This window comes from Wyeomyia smithii, chromosome 3, assembly GCF_029784165.1.
Source record: "Wyeomyia smithii strain HCP4-BCI-WySm-NY-G18 chromosome 3, ASM2978416v1, whole genome shotgun sequence".
In the NCBI taxonomy this organism is placed as follows: Eukaryota; Metazoa; Arthropoda; class Insecta; order Diptera; family Culicidae; genus Wyeomyia; species Wyeomyia smithii.
In genome coordinates, this window is record NC_073696.1 from 247531936 (window position 1) to 247552049 (window position 20114).

The 20114-nt window shown below is 35.7% G+C and overlaps 1 protein-coding gene across 1 annotated transcript in view; it reads right to left on the bottom strand.

The window, feature by feature from the left end:
• The window catches only part of LOC129729075 (shematrin-like protein 1), a 40005-nt gene that overhangs the window by 7952 nt on the left and 11939 nt on the right, over positions 1-20114 (bottom strand). The window lies entirely within an intron of this gene.

Here is a 20114-nt window from a genome sequence, read left to right on the forward strand (position 1 = left end):
ATTTATAAACTATTGACAAGTTCATCATCAGAATGTATATACAGGCGTTCTCGAGTGTCGGACATGTTTCTAAAATATTTGTGTCGCGTTATGTCATGCTTTAGCGAAGGGTGAGGGTGAATTGCTTCTATTGCAAAACTTTAAATCTGCAATTCGGATCATCATGTAGATTCACCTACCCATCGGCCTATCACATAAGCGTGGCCAAAAGGTGAGAGGTATACTTGTTCTTTTGTAAACATGAAACGTCGTGCAAGTTAGGGTTAGCCGTGCAAATTTTTATACAAACGTTTTCGTGCATTATGCGGGGTTTTGCGACATTGCTGCTCACATGAGACTTTGCTATATCTCAGGGACGTATTGAAGGGGAGGAGCGATGTCAGTCCTTATCAACTTTAAAGCTGCCTAACCGATTATTATTCAATTCGATACGTGGAGATAGTAGAATAGCAAATAACATCAATCTCATTAGCATAGGCAGGTAGGGGAGCGGGGTTGTGACAACAGGGAATTTATTTTCAACTTTCAAACTCCAAACTCGGTCACTGTGCAAATTTGATACAAGGGTTTTTAATAAAATGTATATTCCTGTGGACCCCCTCCCAGTTGGTCTCGAGGTACGATGCTGGCCTAACAAGCCAGTCGTCGTAGGTTCGAGTCTCGGCTCGGGAGTGACTGTTAGTGTCAATAGGATCGTAGCGCTAGCCCCGCAATTGTCCTGCACACTTAACAGTTGGCTGCGAAGTCTGTGTATGTATAATAAACAGAAGGTCATGTTCCGAATCGGAATGTAGCACCAAGGCTTTGCTTTGCTTTTTTATATTCCTGTGGCCTTGGTATTTGTATGTCTCAAAGGCGTTGTAAAAAAGAGGGGATGTTATATTAATCAGGTTTAAACATTAACCGTTAAATAGTTCATCTTGAAAATGTGTATCCTAGGGCTTTCAAGTATCGGACATGTTTCTAAGATATCAGTGTCAATTTATTTTATCGGCAATTTATTGCATTGGGAGAGTTCAAATTTTCCTATTGCAAACTTGAAATCTTTAATTCCGATTATCTTTAAGGTATATTTATTCGCAAGAGTTTTTGAGCATGAAGCCTGTTTCTATGATATTGGTTTTGGCTTATATCAGCGGCGTACTTGAGGTCGAAGCGAAATCAAACTACTTTGGTTCAACTCTATATCCGATATGTAGTGAAGAAATAAAAACTTCTAACTGTAGATGTGCAGATTTCGTTATTTCGGCTGTTTCGGCAAAATTATTCCATTCAATTTCTCTTCCATCGTTGAAAGCCTGCACCTTTCCCTTGAGACCCCTCATTATATTTGTGAAGCCGACCCTTTTGGTCACTTTCATCCATTCTATTTTCAACACCAACTCATTCTTAAACACCTTAGACAATTTTCGATCTTCGGCCTTTATTATGGTCCAACATTTTTCCACCGGACGAATATCTGGCCAATTTGGGGGCTTGGCGTCTTTTGGTACAATAACTACGTTATTGTCTCTGTATCAATCCAACGTCGATCGCGCGTAATTGTATGATGCCAGGTTCGGCCAAAATAATGTCTCGCCTCCGTAGGACCACAAGAAGGGCAACAGACGCTTCTGGAGGCTCTTAATGCGGTAAATTTCGCTGTTAATGGTACCCGTTGTGATGTACGGTTTACTCAGTTTACCGCATGGGAATATGGTCTGCCGAAGCGAGCATTTTTTGGCGAATTTGTTCACTTTCTTCTTTTTTATGTCTTCCGGAACATCAAGCTGTGATTTGGCAACGTAAAACTTCAGCCCCGGTATCTGCTCTGCGTCTGCCTTGATACAGGTTTCGTCTTCCATAACCACACATATCCGCCGTATTTTGTTGATAACGCCGGTTCGGTGGCTTCCGGACCTTGAATACACGAAGTCCAGCTCGTTTCATGGTTTGTCGAACGTACCAGGCTGAACACTTTGCCTTCAGAGCCGCGTCGCAAATCGAAAAATTCGAATTACGCTTGAAATAATCCAACGCCTTCCGGGCCTTCACAGGGTCAGCCGTCTTCTAATTTCTTCCACTTCCAGCCCGTCACTCGGTCGTCTCGGACTTCTCAAACGATTTTACCACTTGAGACACAGCAGTATGGGTGATTCCCAGTTGTCTTTTGATCCATCTCATGGTCGCAGTTGGATTTTCCATGACGACGTGCAAAATTCTCTGGCGATTTTCGTCTTGTTTCGATGACATCTCAATAACCACTGAACCGATTGTTATAAAATTTTTCTCATGTAAATAATGCATTCCAAACTAGTTATACCCAGCTTTTCATCAATTTTTAACCCACAGACAAAAAAGTTACACACGGATAAAAATGATGCATTTGTTTTTCGAGTATAGGCCTTAGTCGCACTCGCATCTCAGTAGCATGATAAAAGAACACGGTGGAGAGGATGTAAGTGCTGCAAAACCGGGCGTATATCTACTAGCGAATTTCTTTATTCCACCAGCTCACCTCGTTTTGACCTGGAAGCGCACTAACTGCTGTCAAAACCCTTCTTTATTCGCTCGATATTGACCCAGTTTTGACCTGGAAGCGCCTCCAAAACAGGCAGGTTCGCACTGTGATTTTTGTCAGTTTTGCGAGTGGGTTCACCAATACTATTACATCGTATCTGTCAAAAGGTTCAAAACACGCGGGTGATGCTGAAAACAAAAAAAAAATTTGTTGTCGTCTGTGCAGTGAAATCATGGAACGCAGAGAAGAAATAATTGCTGCAGCAAAGGTATTGGCGGAATGCAGCAGAGATGGCGGGATGGAAAAAAGTATTTTGACAGCATAAGGCAGTCCACGGGTGGCTTATCAATGCTTGTACGTTTATTATTGTTGCTGTTTTTCAAGCTGCAAAACCAAAACACGATCAAAACAGAAATCTTTTAATGTCGGCAATAATATCAAAAATGATTTGTTATTGTTGTATTTAGGATTGGCATCTGCAATACAAAAGCTACCGATCGGATAACATTTGTTTTTCACGCTTCTGGATCCGAGTTGCATCCAATTTGCTACCGATCGAATATACGTAAAGCTGTCATAAGTTGAAAACAGACTGAAATCAGCTGATCGCAACTGTCTCGTGGATTGCCTTATTTATGTTTACATTGCACATGGTCTCACGCACACCAACGCAAGGCTTTAGATCGTAGATCGAGATAGTTTTTTTTTATTCCACCCGAAAGTTGGCACTAACCCCGTGGAATAAAGAAATTCGCTATATGATAATAATTTTACTATGTATTCGCAACGTGATTGAGAGAAGTTATCTTAAGGTGGTAGTCAAATTATATCTTATTTTGGGTAAAAAAGTCTCAGAAATCGAATGATAGGTGTCTGATCTACGTAAAATGTCAGCAGATAAACCTAATTTTGTATTGTAGGGGAATTGCGGTAAAATCGACATTTTGCTGACATTTTACGTAGATCAGACACCTACCATTCGATTTCTGAGACTTTTTTACTCAAGATAAGATATCATTTGACTACCATTTTAAGATATAAGCGAGTTACCATTAATGTTCAGAAATAATCGATATTATTTTGCTTTGTGAAATACACTAAAATTATGCCAGAACCGGTTTCGTAGAATCACCGTTTTGAGCTCAGTTTTTGACCGATTTAAGATCTGTTTTTTTTTTTTCAAAAGATGGGTAAAAAGATGCTAATATGTGGACAAACTCTTAGAATTTTGATATTTGGTCTTGAAACAAAATGGCGTCGAAAAAACATCAAAAATTACCAGTTTCTCAAAAATCCAAAATGGCGCCATTGTTGCCCCTTAACTTGGAATATGTTCAAACTCCGGGAAATTTATATTCGCATCAAACTTCATCAAAAAATCAGGAAATTTTACTTAAATATTGAATTTTCACGAAAGTAATTTTTCAATTTTGAATCAAATCGAATCTTTAATGTCCACCATCTTTTAAATCTTCAATCACCATGCGTTTCCAATGAAAATTTTACTGCAATGCAGTATCTTAATACAAGTCGTCGTCGTTGTAGAAACTCAAGAACCCAGGATATTCAATCTTTTGATATTTTTGAATTGTAGCAGCTTTTTTATAAGACTTTTAAGCATGAAGTTCCTTTATAGCCACATTGCACAATTTTTACTTCGTTTTCTGCGTATTCTTGTGATGGGGGGGTTTAAAACCATCTTTACCTTTACAAAGGCTGGTAATGGATCAGAATTGAAAATTGAAGAGATAATTTTCTAATCAAACATCAACGCTGTATATTCCGTCAACTTTTACGAGATTGATTACCGTAAAATATCATTACGCCCTCATATGTTGCTCAGCTCATTCATAAAAGTTAATCGGTTTTTGTTGCAACATAAAATGGGACAGCCCTGCCTGATGCTTGTCGAACGTTCCGAACCGTTTCAAGCGTTTTTCAGACAACCACCACAGTGCAGTAGCTTACAGTGCTTTTAGAAACTTCTTTCATCTTTCTTTTTAGTTAAATATAATAACCTTTTCCGTTGTGAGGAAAATGATCACATGGGATCCAACGTCGTTGGTTGTTGCAGCGATATTGCTTCCTGTAAACGTAATAATGTTGTGTGTGTGATGCCGAACTTTTGAACTTTTTCGCTCAAACGAGGCAACGAAAGAGAAAGCTCGTTTAGAGAATGAATATCTTGGTGCACGTATTTTTTAATGAAGTGATTTAGCGGCTCCACAAAATAGCGATTGATCACTTTGAAAATTTCTACTTTTAATTACACTTACACTACAATTTTTTCATACTACGTTTTTAGTTTCGATTGTGACCACACAATTATAACTGACAGTTCTGACTACCACAGAACTCTCATAAACTCTAATAAAGCCATGCCACTCTATATTACTCATTTGAGATAGCTTCTAAGGTAATCGAAAGTACTGGATTAGAATTTCTTTCTGAATCTAATAGGAACATATTTTGCCATCTCAACCACTCTAGTCTATAAGTGATGAAGTTCTGGCATGAATTCAAGACACCCACCACAATTCCAGACCAAAAACCAAAAAACATTTTCATTTTCCCAATTTTTTGCATCTGCAAAGCAGTGCAAAGTGATCGATACCTAATTTAAATTTAATTACAAGCCTGTGATTGATTTGCAGTGTTATTATAAGCAAACCGAAAGGTCCCCAATCTACTCAACTTACCAAAGCAAGACCGACCAAGATACAGTCAGAGCTGTGGGACCCAAACTCATTTGTCATTCATTTCGGGGCCCCTCCTTCCCCGAAAAACAATTTCGCCCAAAACACAGATTGAATGCCTGTGCTTCCATTCCAATCGACCGGCACAAGCAGGATTAAAAGATAACACAACCGAATGTGCACACGAAGAAGACCTGCTGCTCGAATTGACATTTTGTCTTCCGAACCGTAGAGCGGTTCGTCGCTCGTCATCCGGTTGAAACAAGGACCAAGAATTATGCATCTTCCACCGAACCGACCGTTTGCCCCGCGTCCCCGTACCGTACAATATATATAGAGAAAGTATCGACTAACGAGCAGATTGGAAACGGGCCGATTCCAAGCTGAATTTTCCAACATCAGAACAAACGATGATTGAAATCGACTGTTGATTGAGTATCCCTGGCGGTGACAGAACAAGCCGGATGCACTGGGTAGGGTGGCCCAACGGTGACTGGAATATCAATCAGATCCCCAGCAGTAATTCGCATGAAATGCCGACAAAATTTGCCAATTTACTTTACGGATCTCTCTATTCTGGTGATCATCCGCCAGTGAGCGACCCTAACCATGGAACGATAAAACAATACAAATTCAACAGGCTCCGAATCAACAGATGGATGTATTGGCATATTTTGGCCATCGTTTAATTCAACCCAACCTCGCCCCAAACCACACACCAAAAAAAAAGGAATTCATCTTGATTATGGGTTTGGGCATATGCAGTAAGGTTTCTTTTTTGCTGAACCGGAGACAATATTTGCCGGAAACTTGAATTTGGTCAATTCACGGTCAAATGGGGGAGGGGGTTTGGTGGGTGAAGCGTGTGTGCGAAAGGGGTAGAATAAAGTATCCCGTTTTGCTGCAGAATGATCATTCGCTGTTAGCTCGTTATCTGGTTCAAATTTCATTCTGTCAGTAAATTGAGTGAAGATGAGACTCATTATCTGGTCTATTTGTGAATACTTCTGCGTAATATCGCTCAAGAACCGTATTAGCAAAAGTTTTGAGCATCACTTGAACGTTTCCGTTTGTTTACTCCTTAGTGCTTTCGTTGGGTTGCATAGCTGGCACTTATTTTATTTACTATGAACCTGCCAAGAGTAAAACTAAACTTGTAATTTCTCAAAATAAAATGAAAGGCATGAATTTACTTTCAGTAGCCTTTCTCAGAGAAACTGATAAAATTAACGTATGATAAAAATTAATTTGCAAAATTTGACTAAATACTAAAGCAGAGTAACAATTACTAACAAACCAACTACTCGCACTGCTGAAAACTGATATAATGCCATAAAAACTGAATTGAAGTCGTCATCGGGATTTTAGAAATGTTTCTATTGATTGATTATTTGAGTATGTATTTTTAAAAAGTGCTTCAAAAACTACCATTGAGTTTTTACGATGATGATTATTTCAGTGTCGCATGAAGTGGCTCTATAAAAGTACTTCGTCCCCTCTACGGTCTTCACATCTTCACATGACTGCTAATGCAAAATGTCACTATCTAGAATAAACTCACTTCAAACAACAACAACAAATTTTCACTACCCAATTTAATGCTAGTTGATGCTAGCGTTGAACTTCTCATAGTGAAATTAGTTTCCTCAGAGACGGTAGCAAACTATGCCACACGATGCCTCGGGATGATTTGTCGCGTACCTTCTTGTGAGACCACTCCGGAAAGAACAAACAGTTCAGTTGGCTACACAATCTCGCATGATTTATGGCAAATTACTTCGCCGTTCAAGTGACAGGTTAAATGGAAAGGATTTGGAAAGTTAGTTAAAATAATAGAAACCGCCCTCGGCTGATTTCAGTTCTAGAAACCCAATTTCTGCCCTCACTTAAAAGTCAACTTGAAAGTTTCAACCCAACGCAGAAGGTAATCAAAAAATAACTAGATTACAAGGGTACACGGCGCTGCTGAAATAAAGTGTAGAACCATGAAAACTACAATAAAGAAACACATTAAATTTTTCCACCCAACCAACATAAATACACCACAACCAAGAATGGCGCCCATCATCGGTAAAGGAAAAGCGACGACGATGGAATCGAATTGTCTTTCGGAAGATGGGCTTGAGCGCGTGGGAGTGCTCTAATGAAGTGAAAAAATGAGCCCCGAGATGAGACGTTCATTTTCGGTCTTCATTCTGTCGAAGTTCGCCCCGTCGTCGGGCTCTCCCATCGCGTCACGCCCCTGACATTTCATGCAGCTTCTGCAGTGTCTGAAGCTGAAGCCACCACTTTTCTCGTGATTGGCTTCAGAAGAAGCTTCTTTGTATCGTGTTCGGTTACGTTACGTGTTCGTGAAAATGTGCACATGATTGGGAGAAGTTTGGTATCATGTTGATTTCTGAATCGACTTCGAAGCGGTTAGAGTTTTTGTACGGCTGGAGTGCCGTACGAGTTCTTGGGCGGCAATAATGGGTTGGCAATAATATTTTATTGCTTTAATTAGTGATCGTTTGGAACATTGCTCGGTAGCCTAGGCGTGGGATTTTGCCGGCTGGCTGGTGCTGTTAATAGCTAATTGTAAGAACATTGAACCACTCGGTCGAAAATAGCCTTTTAAGCCATTTTAAACTAGGATCTGAAAATACTTTGAATACGTGTTATGAGTCTTACAACTCGTTTCGTCGAAACCAATTGAGAGGCAATCGATCGCTTCAATTGTATGTCGAATTCCCCTAGCCACTGGTAACATCCTACAGGATTTGAAGGATTTTTGCTCAAATATAGCTTTATCGGGCAACATTGCATGCTTGATATCTGAAAACAGCTTTGAAGATTTTTCCTGACTTTTTATCGGAATCTTTCCACTGAGAAATAATCTATTCTACAAAATTTTAGCCAAAGCATGCAAAAGGGAAAAAAATAGTTTTCGAAAATTTCTACCCTTAAAAAAAGGTACAATGTTTTTTTTTTTTTTCAAACTGTTTTCTATACATTGTTACATTCTGCAAAATAAAACCGGTCAGATATTAGATTAGATTTAACAGGATATCGATTGGATCACAATGAAATGGGTCTTAATGTGTATATTCCATTGATTAGATGAACATGATTTTTGACAATAATTGCTGACATGTTTAGTTACAGCACTGCTTAACGGTGAACATAGGTGAGAAGTTTCATGGCCGAATTTTTTCATCATTTTTCACACAATTGCCAAGCTTCCCATGCACAAATATCTCTAAGGTATGTAGAATAAACTTCAGCAGTCATTTCACATGCATTTGGACAGGTTAGAGATACAAAGAGACTGATACTGACTATCAGAAGCGCGCCCATGAACTACAAAATTTTGTTTTATATACCAATAGCAGGAAAGATTGTTCCGATGCTTTTTAATTATCCTGTAGGAACCATTAATTGTGTTCAACAATAGATAATTTTTTTAAGTAAATTTGATTTAAGTTTTTGTTTCTTAATGACTATTTTAAAAACGCTATCGGCTCAATATAAAAATTGCAATAAGAGTTAATTTTCATGCAAATAATATATAAAGTTCATGAAGGAGAAAGGACAGTTCGCAGCAAATAACTCACGTTTTCGAAATTTGTTCAATTTCAAAAGTTCTTTGAAAATACTGTTGAGTATTCGAGTAACTTTTTCATGACATGATGAAATAATCTCTCATGTCAACTCTACGTGGCCTAAAAATAAAAGAAGAGAAGAATTTAGATTACAAGCTCCTTACACTCCGTTCACACTATAATTACTGTGTTACTGGTCTAATAAAATGAATTTTGTGAATTAATCCGACCTGTCAAAAGTTTGAGCATAGTTGTAGTATTGATCTAAGAAACTGTTTGTCAATATTTCTGTTGTTATCGTCATTATTTACAGTTTAAAATAAGCAACAATCGATGGTTAATTTTCCACTGCATCTAAGGTACAACGAGACGGAGTCTTTGCATGGAAGGACCAATGTCTCCCTCATAATGCGGATTCCGGGAATGTTTCATGAATTATTGTTAAACAACCTATTATTATTTATTACCAAATCAGTACCAGAGCAACTAATATTATCAATTTCCTCTTTTGAGTTTACCGTAAAACCTTCAAAACACATCCAAACTGCTATTTTTCTCACCACTATTTTTTCCTCGTATATTTTGAGGATCAACTGGCTTCTAAAGTTTCACACGGTTTTCTAATTTTTGATATCAGCTGAAATAGTGCAACTTTCGTAGCGTTTCGTAGTAACCGGAACGCCGGAACCTCTCGAAGCTTCCCGGTACGACTTTCCCTTGCGCACCTCAGTCACTGCTCGTTTAAAATTGTTTGCCGTATATTTATACTTGTTTCCTTCCATTATATGCTGAAAACAAGAAAAAAGCTCAACAATATATGCATGATACACACGCTGTACGTATTTCGATTCAAGCAAATAACAAGAATCAAAATCCGTACGGCACAGTTTTTGTTGAATAAATACAACTTACACTATTTATTAGACAATATACAGCTCGAAAATGACAAAGACTTACCTTTTCCATCAATTTTAAAAAGATTCACAGAGTAAAACACTTATATCCCACTTGAAAATCGTTTTTATCTGAAGAACGTTTCCTTAGTAAATTCTCTAACGATACAACGAAATGACAACTGAAACCGATACACGATTGATTTTTCATTTTTAATATTTTTATTTCATGGCCTACTGGCGCATAGTTTAATTTAACAGAAGGCCAACAACTCAACAGATATGTACATGTAACTATCATATGAATTTCCACTTTTATAATGCTTAAAACTGAAGAAAAACATCAAGGTGTACGGATTTCGATACTGTACGGGTTTCGATCCAGAACGGTACTCAAGAGCGTGTGTTAAAGTGTATACCAGTGTTGTCAGCACTGCGAGCGGCGGGCGGTTTCACATGTCAAAGGTGCCAGATCTCTTATCGTATAACTAATGGTGACGGTGTAAATCATGAGGAATAGTGAAATGCATCACAAAAACCGTGAAGATGTTATATTTTATTTTTATGTTCAATTTTATGTACTTTCACCATAATTGATCATTATTTTGTTAATCATACAAAAGGTTTGTGAACCACCAGTTAAAAACACTGTGATAAACCAATTTTGGAGCATTTTCAATTCATTGTTTAGCAATAAAACATGAAAAACGTGTAAAAACGAATATATACATAATTGTACTTGAATGCAACACCTTTCAATGTGTTACTTTTCTTGTTCGTTTAGCTCTTCACACATCTCTCTCTCTCTCCCTCTCTCTCTCTATCTCTCTCTCTCTGAGTATTTCTAGTATACATGATAGATTGTTTGGAAATAGATTATGTGTTTTAGTTGCATGTATAAATGACAGTTCTAGAAAGTATGCTACATTTTTGTCTATCCACGCACAAAAAAAAATTCTTTATGGAAATTTTCGCGTTTTGTATGAAATTCGGAACATTTTTGGAAATTTCTCGTTTTATATTTTTTTATATTTGATTTTTTTGGTTGATGAGTGAATCTCCAGTTGAAATACACTGGAAATTGATATTATTTTAGATTTAGTGTGAAAAATTGCGACAATATGTCGAAAAAAAATATATAAAAATGCTATACAGGTCGGACTCGATTATCCGGAACATCAAAAAATTTTTCATTCCGGATAATCGAGTTTTCCGATAATCGAATCACGCAAAAAAATACTAAAATTTTACGATTAACTAACATAAAATAAATATCTCTTTTCTTTATTTACTTGTATGATGCAGTGGCGTAACCAGAAGTTATTTTTGAGGCGAAAAGGGGTAAAATTTTTAGAAGCAAAAAAAAATAAATTGGACAATAATTATTTTCACTTAGTTCGAACATGTCCCAAACATGCCGGAAGTGACTTAAATGGTAACAAATATGTCAGAAGGGATGGTAAAGACAAAATTTCGGAATAAAAATTGAAAACGGAGACCAAAAAAATTAAATTCCGGATAATCGAGTCTAAAATTCCGGATAATCGAATTCCGGATAATCGAGTTTCCGGATAATCGAGTCTCCGGATAATCGAGTCCGACCTGTATTGAGCAATTCTCGCTGAAACCAGGCCTCTATATGCACAAGGTCTTTCAAATTTGATATAAATGCACACTGTTATTAGAAATAGAGAAAAAATGATAATGCCATTTCTGTTTGATCGAATTTGTTGACCCCTCGCACAGTGGGGAATCGTTGGCCATCAGCCATAAATTTTTTTTTTTGGTTAGCTGTTTCATAATATTTTTTCTTTATTGCTATAACATTCAAGTGTCTTAATCCAAAATTTGGGCGTAATATCATGAAAACTGAATTTTTTATGACTTTTCAAAGCTTGGCTTACTGAAGATTTTTGACACTTTTTTGAAAAAAACTTCAATACTTTGAAACGCTCTGCAGCTTCAATGACAGTTTGGATTTTTTTGACGTCAAAGGAAATGTTGTTGTAAATATTGTGCAAAATAAACCCCTTTCATAAGATATTGTGAAATTTGGTCATAGTAGGCCTAACACTAAAAAAATGAAAAAAACGTGATTTTTTGTAGAGAAGTAGCTTAAAAGTTTAGTTGCCGCAGTTTGCCACGGTTGCGACTACATTCAAAATTTGAGTAAAAACGTAAGCTTTCAAAAGCATACTGTCCGCTGTAGCGCAAAACTGCGCAAATTGTCACTTTAGTAAAAAAGCGATAGCAGATTTTTTAAATCTTTTTTCTGAATTTGAAATTCCATCCAGGATTAATTGTAATTCTAACTTTGAAACCCCATTAATGGAGATTTATGATAGTGAACTCAATCCTTAAAAATAAAATATGAATTTGGGCAAAAATTACAAAATTTATTAACAAAAAGTTATAAAACTACATGTTAAAAAAAAACAGTAAACGAATATTCATGAAATCTCAAGTATGTCAAACTAGTTTATAACTTTCTGCATACTCAAAACAATATTGAAAACATTCAGCCCTTTTCAATTTATGATCATATAATTCGCAAAACTGATTAAAGTATCAAATCCTAGAGGCAAGTTCATACCATCAAACTCCGACCAACAATAGCCCGTTTGCAGATTGCTTTCGCTTCGCACACGTTTGCATACAAAAGTAAAGCACACAGTTTGCTGTATGAGAAAAACACAAAGAACATTCGTCGCCTTCCGCATCTTTTCGAATTCATTCAGAACGTTGTGTGATTCCAGTGTCTTGGCTTTCGAATTCAGACATTAGGTTAATTTTATTATGGAGTTTTCAACATCAGCGGCACCACCTAATTCAATGTCTAGTAAGTTGTCGATTCATGGTTTTATGTATTTGAATGTCCTCTTTTAACCATAGAAACCGGATTAGAAAGACAACATATATAAGGTACAATGAAACATCGAAAATCACAAGAAGAAATGAAAATAGCATCGAAAGAAATTTTTCCTGCTGATAATTATAATGAATTTATAATTTTCTGAAAACAATTCAACAGGAGATTTCAGCAATCACACAGATGATGATGATGATTATTTTCAATTTTTTAATTAGTTTGTATTACTAATGTTGTTTAAATTAATAAAAATATATGAAAATATATACATATTTTGGCAAAATTTGTTTTGGTCGTCCATAAATTACGTAATTTTTTTCAATGGGGAGGACGCCCAGTTACAGTGCTTGTGGTCAAAGGTCATATAATTCTATGCATAAAAATATAAAGGAAAAAGTGCCAAAAAACATCAAAAATTGAATATTGTGCTTTATGGACGGTCCCAAACAAAAAATGGATGCTAGATTCGTGTTCAGCGTCCCAAAATCATGTAAATACCAAGTTTTTGTCGCGTTTATCGACACTTTTTTTGCTTGCCCAGCCTTTGTATGAAGTCGCCCCACTGTGCCTCGGTCACCAACGGGTGAAATAGTTTCTAGAAAAGCCAAAGTTTTAGCAATTCTTGATGTTTTATTTGAGCTATATCTCTAAAATTCGTTATGAAACCTACTACAAGTAGCACTTTTCTGTAGAGACGAATGATAGGGCTTTTATTTGGAGTGATCAGAATTTTGGCCGCCATCTTGGATTATATAAGATAAATGCAATTTTGACTCTGTTCGCAACTACCGATTTTCCATCTGAGAGGAGCATCAGAAAGCTGAGAAAAAATGCTATAAGATGCAAGAAAAAAATTTGGTGAGCATCAGAGCTAACCTACCAGTAGAACGAATTTTTCGAACGAGGTTTTAAAATATACAATGCATTCCACGCAATTAACGTAGTAGCCGTATGCTGAGACCAAGTGAATGCGCATGTTATAACCCTACTATATCATTATATATCATAATCAGTATGTTATGTAACTAGCACATCCATATTATTTGCATTGAGATTAGTTAGAATAATATATGCGAGTTAGATTTAATTTTTTCAAGGGGTAATATCCACCAAAAAAAATTTTTTCTTGTCATTTTTTTTTATTGGTTTGGGTCAAGCTAAAACTATCCTAGAATCAAAATCTATAACACACTGATCTCTACTCAAAATTCGTTTAAATCAATATTTACCAAACAACTTTTATGCTCCAAAACAACCTTATCCGTTCATTTTGGTGATGCTCGTTTTTTTTATTTCGAGGCTTTGTAAAATAGTAAATATTACCTATGATCGACATCGTGTTTCAAATTTGAAGTATAGAGGTCGCTGCATCAAGTTTCGACCGTTACAGCGTCTCTACAGCACGTGTTAACTCACAATTTCCCTTTGTTTAGTCGATCAGCCGTTCTCGTTGTGTACGTTCTTTGTTTGATTTTTTCTATACTTTTTAACTGTGAGTCATATTCAAAAGTACTTAAATATGAGTGACAAGTTTGAGTTTTGCGTGGGGTCGGAATATAATCTTAGTCATTGTCATAGCTCATGACTTTTGTCGCTCTAAGAGTACAAGAAAAAAAAAGAAAAATGTAAAATGGTTACCGGCAAAATGATGAAAAACAGCATATTTTACCTAAACCCTAGCATGTTTATGTATTTCTCACAAATAAAACATGTTTCAACTTCATTTCTATAACTTTACAGCAAAGTATGTTTTATAAGTTTAGTTTAAAATGCATAATCATTTTAAATCTCATACAAAATTGGAACAAGTTCATAATGCATACTAATGCATCGAAGTGAATAACATACCTTCTAGAACTGTCATTTATACCTGGGTTTTAGTTGTGAAGTAGTATGCTTTTAGCAGTTTTATCATTATTATTACGCCGCGTTTTATCCTGAAAAGATAGTCTGCGTCAATTTGACTCCTCGCAATGTTGCGCTCTTTTCGTCTAACAGTCTGTCAGTTTTTTCTCGTTTTTTCTTAATCAATAGAGAATTATTAGAACCTAAATTCTTGTTTTTGTTTTCTATCCATGTGTTGACACCGTAATGACTATTCTTCGATAATTTATAAAGAAAAAGTTGCATTTTTAATCATTTGAAAGTCGGGAGTCAATTTGATTATTCTTTTATTTATATCAAAATATGATTTCAGGGTTAACTAAGTAATTTTATCTCTTTTATTGGTAAATCTGTTAAATAATAATACCACCAGAAAAAAAAATAACAACCATGTGCTGTTTTGCCATTTTATCGATCACATTGAATATACAGGAATATGTCTCAAGACGTTTCATTTTAAGGCTTAAATATTCTTCATAACCGTTCATGACTGTATTGGTGGTTTACTGTAATAGTATTGGTGTTATTGCTAATAGGACTTTTGCTACACATACATGCATAGCATCTGTTGGGCACACATTGCAGATTTACTTTTTGCTTCCGTTGTGGCGATTCAAGATTTAATCATCAATTACTTGACGGATTTCAATCCTTTATGCGGAAAAAAATCTCGAATATCTACAATTAGTGATAATCATCATTCTATTATTTTATTTTGTAGAAAAACTCTCTAGAACGTATGCTCTTTTTGTCGATCATGAATCTGTCGAGTCCAGCGAAAAACAGTCTTAAATCTTATTTCTAGATAATATCAACAAATAAGATAGAAGGCAAAATAAAAATTAACAAGATTCACTACTTTTTAGACGTAAAAAAATCAACATTGATCAATATTTTATCCGAACGAGAGATCCGCTATGTGTAGAAATGAAAATGTTTTTTTTTCTTTCTTTTTAAGTTATCGAGTTAAACAGTTAAAAACTAAATTCTGCCAAACTTGTTAAAAGCTCAAGTTCTCATCGATTTTGTCTGTTCTTAAAATTTTTAGGAATGTAAAAATTGCTACGAAACTTATCACTGAAAATTCGTTAATGACGCGAGATTAATAAATGAATATGATTGTTATAAGACTCTATAGTAGGGGTTTGCAGTACAACAAAAATTTACTTTTTCTTCTGCCTTGGCTTCTTTATATGATTTTTTGATGTAGTTTGATGCAAAAAACAATCCCCGAGTTTGGACCCAGTTCACCTTAAGGGGCAACAATGGCGCCATTTCTAATTTTTGATGTTTTTTGGACGCCATTTTGTTTTAAAGCCAAATATCAAAATTCTAAGAGTAACAAAACTCTGTGGTACCTCCCTGAATCTCATTTTTCTTTTTATTTGGGATATTCCTGAAACTGTGCAGAGCAAGATCGCGCCAAATGACCTATGGTCGAATATCGACCATTTTTGATTTGAATGAAACTTTGCACACGTATTTGGGTTAGCAAACTGAGCATTTTCTACAGATGGAGAGATTTTTACACCCATGAGTTATATTCTAAAAGGGCGTATGCCTTTTGCACAGGTTTTATTCGAAGCATTGTAGCTCAGAAACCGTTGGTTGTATAGAAAAACTGTCTGAAAATGAGTTGTAGGGAATTAAAAATGCATTATAAAAAAAATATCCACTGTACAAAAAAAATTTTTTTTTGACAAAAAAAATTAAAAATAAACATTAAATTTCAATTTAAAAAGAAAAAGAGTTGAGTTTATTTATTTTTTTTAAGAAACTTTACGTTAATACGCAACTTCTACAAAAAAGTCCAGGATTGAGAAATGAGAAATAATTTTTTTATGGTATATTCATTTTTTCAATAATTTTCCTGTTTTTTCTTTGCATTTTCCCATATTATTAAAGATTGTTTTTGGCAACCCTGGCTGTGCATTGCAGTTCTTCATTCATTGCGTGCCGATCCGAAGACTAGCATTAAGCACCAAATGTTCGTTAAATAGAAAGCAAGGTCTACATTTTTGACCGGTACTCAGTACTGTGCATGCTTTTGCGAGTTTGCTGTTTTCCTGTTTACCTGGTTGCCTGTACCAGCGGCGTAGCGTGACTGGGTGACACCCAAGGCGGACAGTTTGGGTGTCACCCCCAAGGTTGCAGTAAAATTATCTTGTAACCAACAGAAGAAAATGTACATAATTTTCGCGGGAGTCAGCTCGTTAAGGATGAAACACATGATAATTGATAATTATTATCGCGGATGTCACCTTTTTAAAGATGCCACGCATGTAAATATTCTTACGGGTGTCACCACTCTGAGGGTGACATCTGAAGCGGACCGCCCCCTCCGCTCCCACCACGCTACGCCAGTGGTGGCCTGTACCAGCATTTTTTCCTTCAAAACATTAATTTTGATAATATTCTTACAGAAGATCACCTTCGTGACATCAAAATAGTCTAGACTCTTGGAATTAAACATTAGCCGATTTGTTTAGACGGAGAGATACAGTAATCACCCGATTATATCTATACCCGATTTTATCTGCCCCCGATTTTATCACATTTTTCACCCGATTTTATCATCATAAAACATTTCATTAAAAAATGTCAGGGTGAACTGATTTTCTATTATGCTTCAATATTTAAGATATTTTTCATAATTCTGTGTATCATTCTGGATGCAGTTTACATTAAAAATTCAACCGATGCACAATGTTACATTTTGCTGTTATCGCATATTTCGCTGTTATATGCGAAAAATTGAATAGTGATACAAATGTTTATTATAACCGTATAATTTGTTCGGAGAAGTTTCAAAATATTTGAAAACGCATCTTTTGATGTAGAAAGCTGGGTGATCAATCCTTCTAAAAGTGAGATAGAATATTTACTTTTTCATTAGATAAAGATAGACGCTTGGTGTCTTAGGCAAAGTATTAGGTGATCTCAAAACAAGAAACTTTACAGAAGACATCATGTTTCTATCTCTTACATATTACAAGCAACATAAAGTTTCTATGAGAAGGCATTAAAAATCGTTATTTACATTTTAAGATTTTTCTGGTTGCAATATGTGAGAGATATCTTCGGCAAAGTTTAGTGTTGTGAGAACATCTAATATTTTGCATATGGTACTGCGCTAGAGATGTTACGGATGTGATTTTTTAGACACCTGCAGATGCGGATGCGGATGCGGATATGTGATTACGGATGCAGATGTAGATGCGGATGTCAATTTTCATGCGGATGTTCCGCATTCGCGGATGCGGATATCCATAGCATCCCATGTGTTTTACTTTGCTTATTTCACATGACCATGTCCCTCCCCAGTGCAAAAGTTATTTAAGCGAGCAGTAAATACACCAAACAAAGTTTTCCTACAAAATTTTATGAAGCGATAATTTTTTTCAATATCAATATGATGAGGATGCGGATGCGAATGCGGATGTCAATGTTCATGCGGTTGTTCCGCATTTGCGGATGCGGATATCCGTAACATCCCTATACTGCGCTACAAAAAAGCAAGTAATTCATTTTAGCAATTCAAACAAAAACATGAACGAATGAGAAACTAAATTGTAATTTATTTGCAACTTTAAATCGATTTTTTTAGGTTTTTTTTATTTTTTAGGTTTGTTCAGAAAAGTTTTAGGCAACTGAATTATCTATCTAAAAAAATGTTTTAAAAAAAAAGTGATGATCGATTGTTTATAGTCACTTTTTGTTTTTGAATTTTTTTTTTTCAGTACAGGATCTCAAATTGAATTTTTTAAATATTTTTTAAAAAAGCTCAGACAGTTTTCTCAAATTCATCCCTTTTTCTCTATCTTTTGTCATTATTCAGATATATCGATTTATGAAAAAACAACTGCAGCTTTTTTCAAAAAATTAAAATCGCTGGTTTTACGTATTTGGTTATTGATTCAACATCTTCAATAGAAAAAAATATTTAAAAATTTCCCGATTTTATCACTTTCCCTATTTTATCACGCCAAAAATCATCAGGGTGAGATATAATCGGGTGATCACTGTACTATGATTTTTTCGGTACTGATATAGAGGATACCACGGCAGATGATTCAATGCGTCCGTGCTAGGCATGCTCGCAATTCGACCTTGAAACTTTTCATCAATGTTTACTGTTGAGCAATGAAGTAATTATCGTAACTGAAAAGTCACAAAATTTTCGTTCATATTATTATCCAATTTGGTTATTGTTATCGATCGAGTGATTATGGGGTTATTACCGATTGAAATCTAAACGAACATTTGCCAGTTTCACTTTTAATTTTAAAGAATTTACCCTAGTGTAGAAAACGAAGATGCAGACCTACATCAAAACATTGCTCAAAATTTATTAAGGGGCAAAGAAATTCACACTCATTCATACACATTCATGCTGAGTCAGGGCCGGGTTAAGGATTGTGGTGGCCCAGGCCAGTGGTGGCCAGTTAGTTTTGTCGAAACTAACTGCATCCAGTTTTCTAAATTCCCAATTTTGAGTTGGAAGTGAGCTTCTGTGGGAGCCCGGAGGCCATGAGCAAATACACGAAGAACTTGGCCACCAGCAGCAAAATGCACACACCAGCACAGCTGAATGTTACGGCTGCCAGCATATCAACCTATTTTCGTAATGTCTTTATCATTTTACCGGTTTCTAATAAAGTTCTGTATTTCTGTCCAAAATTTAATGATCCAAGTTCGAACAAGCACCAATGTTTAGTTAATAATTTGTAGTTTAAGGCAAATCAGATCTTTCAAAGTGAGTTTTTGAAACACTAATTTTTATATTTTGTTCTATATTTGTCTTGCCTCCCGATGTATGTTTTTGTTTTCGAACATCAAAAGTATACTACCTTTAACTTTGCCGAAGAATCTAACAAACCGTTTTGGCCCAGATAAAAAAACAGTTTTTTTGAAAATTTCATTTTTTTTCTCATTTCTCCTTAATCGGACAGCCATCAATGTTCAGCTAATAAGTTTGATTTTTTTTTGATAAAAAAAGCAAATTATTATCTACAACTTCACCGGAAATATCACACCGATCAAATAAACCGTTCTACCGTTTTACTCAAGCTCTTTTAAAACATAAATCGTGATTAAAATTTATTCCAATAGCACAGAACGAAATCTTTAGCCCATAGGAAAATCTGTGCTAAGAGTGAAGAAATGGTATAAATTCCGAACTTGTTCTCTCATGGAGTGGCATCGTATGATTAGTGTCACAACTGGCTGATAGGCGATACTGCCTCAAATGCTAAGAAGAATCAAATGTTTATCACCGATCACCAACATTGATAAGCGGTACTAAATCAGGAGTAATGTAACGTTTTTATGTGTTCTTTCAAAATTACACCAGAATAATGAAAATGTGCAGCTTCTACATCATTTTGATCTGGATTTTTTTTCGGTAATTAGGGGTAGCGACCAAAAGCGGATTGCAACACGATTGTTCTGCCAGCACAGGTCAATAATGATTGCTTACCATGAGAACTGCCAAATTTCATGTTTGTTGCTGTGACTGTATAGTAGTTTGTTTAATGATTTTATCATAGGCAAATAACAAAAACAGAAGATGTGTAACAATAAAGCAAGACAGTTTGTGTAAGCTATCGATGATGATCATCACTCACTCATCAAAGAATAACGGTTATTTAACTTCTAACCTTAGCAATCAATTACTGACTCAAGCTTAGC